At 39.7% G+C, this 2,691-nt stretch overlaps 1 long non-coding RNA gene across 1 annotated transcript in view; it reads left to right on the forward strand.

Annotated features, from left to right (window-relative positions):
• LOC109965837 (uncharacterized) overlaps positions 1–2,691 on the forward strand; it is a 39,761-nt gene that overhangs the window by 552 nt on the left and 36,518 nt on the right. The gene's annotated exons all lie outside the window — the stretch shown is intronic.

A 2,691-nucleotide genomic window follows, 5' to 3' on the forward strand; every position in this document is an offset into this window, starting at 1 on the left:
CAGGAAATGAGTGATTATGGTAGTTTAAGCACCACCAAATATTATCTGGGTGCGACTTCTCAAATGTGACGATTTTCTTCCTTTTTGTGTTTTGAAATTATTGTGAACTGAATGTCTTTGCGTTTTGCCCTTTTAGTGAGACAGAAAATGAGATTTTGGCTCTGGGAGGCTGTGATGGGCTTTTATTCATAATTTTCTGACACTTTGTAGATCTAAATTATATATTAATCAACTGAAAATAGGCTTATGTCAATGAAAGTAATTCTTAGCTGCTGGCCTAGTAGACTTAATGGGTGTTTGTACTGTTTCTGTGACTTTGACTACTACAGATGATGTTGTGAAGCCAGATGTTGCTGCATCTGCCAGGCTTGTCTTTCAGTGTGTTGTTATTCGGCTGCTGTGCCAGGGTGTTATGATGATGTTGGATTCAGTAAAGTGAGAGAAACACTGGGTAAATCCAGACATGGGACCTCCTTCTGTCCTTATTCTCCTTTTTGCAATGAAAGCTTTTTTCACTCATGCTCTTATTTTTTTGCAAATTTCACTGCAAATATACATACATCTACGTTTCAGTGTCTAATGCAGTGTACAACGGTGTGTTAGAAACAAGAGCATGCTCTCAGAAGCCTTACTTGGGAGATGCAGATAGTTGCCTACCTAATGTTAAAGTATGTCAGCATGTTGATTTATTTATTTTTTTATACTGCTTGTCTTCATGGCCTGGTTCCTTTGGTCTTAAAGTAAGGTTTAATGTGCCTGCTGTTCAGTCTCTCAGCTATGTATGTTCGTTTCATTATTGGGAAGCTGATTGTTTAGCCATTGACAGCTATTAGAATTGTTTAATGATTTAAATTATTTATCAAGCATGCATGCAATACATGTATGCTTCCACCCTGTCATATATCTCATTGTTTCATATTGTAAATCTAATATCTTCTGTTTTCAACCAGCTAACAGTACAATTTAAAGATGTCATGGACATTAGGAAATTTTGAAAAACTATCATTCAGAATTTATAAGAAACTGTTTACTGATTTAATGAAGATGCAGATTTGATATTGATGAAATGGAAATGATTTAGACAACACTTTCAATCTGGTTGAAGGACTTTTTGACAAAGGAGAGGGCAGCTTCAGTCCTCTAGACTTTGATAATGGATTTCATAAACCCTGGGACTTCCTACTGAGAAAAACAGTCAGCCACTCATTTGGTCACTTTAAGTTTGTAATAATACCTGTAAACATTGAAAGTTTTGTTTAATGTCATATTTCTTCTTGTAAAATTTGGCTTCAGCTCTGGGGTGGATAAAGAGGCCTTTCTCATCTGTGAGAGATTTGTTTTCGCAACCTGCACATGACATGGAAAGATGCATAGACCCCCCCCCCCCACGTCCCCGTTTTGTCTAAAATGTTCCCCCAAAGGCTTCAAATGGCCATAGGTTTTTACAGTGTCTGAAGTAGACTAAGCAGGAGTCAAATGTCCATGCACTAGATCTCTGGATATTCTTAACTAATATCAGTTTTCTAGTGAGGAAACATGTCAACCAGTGTGTTTCCCTGATGTGTTTTTAATCATTTTTGAGCAGCATTGGAGGTCTACTGTACCGATGAATAATCCAGGACTGACAGACATTAACAGTCAGTAGAGGCAGAACATTGTTGGTTTTAGTCTCTGTATTGGGATTGTTGAAGATGCTATTGATATTGAAAATGACTGGCCTTTTTATGTGAGCCTCCTTGCGGCCAAAGTGCACAGTTGCGCCGCTGAGCACTCTGAGCGCATAGGGAGACGATGCCCTGGGTGAGTGAGAGCTGCCTATTTATTGTCAATGGAAACAGAAGGCTGTCACTCAGTAGACCCCCTCTGTGTGAGACCAGGACTGAGGGAGCCCTGTGAGGCAACAGCCCAGAGCTGGGGAAAGATCTACTCTCTGCAGCGCCAGCCAGGCCAAAGCCTGATGGCAGAGGTGTTGAGCCAGGCTCAAAGCTGTTATAATTTTCATCTGGAGGACTGGTATTATGCCATTTTATTAAGTTTTGACATTTTTCAGGTGACAAAGTAACTACTTGGATTGAGACTATGTGGTCAGTCTTCAAGTAATTTAGAAATTTGCTCCAACATTTTTGGAGAAGTGAGAGCTCATTATCTGCCTAAGCTGGCTATATTAGCAGTCAGCTACATCTTGTTCAGAGCACAGTGGTCTGTCTGCATCCTCTCGTCCTCAGGAGTTTGGACTTATTACCACAATCAACTACTGCAATTTTAAACGAGCTGTGCATCAGAAAGTGGAGTAAAGCACACGCATAGTATGGCATATATGTCCCACATTGGAAAATGAACTGTAAAGTGGACTTGCACTGCAAGTTTAAGTGTGGACTGCAGGGCTGGACCTGACTATTCGAATGTTTTGTCAGTTTTCACTTTTTAGTACTCCAAAATGGTCTTATTTGCTGATGACACTACGATATGGGCATCAGGGGATAACCTACAGCAACTATCGGGACGGGTTTCACAGGAACTTGAGAAGATAAAGAAATGGTGTGATAGTAATATGCTATCCATGAATATGGATAAAACTAAATTTATGGTATTTGGGAATCGCAGACTAGATAACGAACTGCAAGTGAAAATAGGGGGAGCCAGTATAGAACGAGTATATGAAATTAAATTTCTAGGTGTCATAGTGGATGA

The sequence above is a fragment of the Monopterus albus genome, unplaced genomic scaffold, assembly GCF_001952655.1.
Source record: "Monopterus albus unplaced genomic scaffold, M_albus_1.0 scaffold104.1, whole genome shotgun sequence".
Taxonomy (NCBI): domain Eukaryota; kingdom Metazoa; phylum Chordata; class Actinopteri; order Synbranchiformes; family Synbranchidae; genus Monopterus; species Monopterus albus.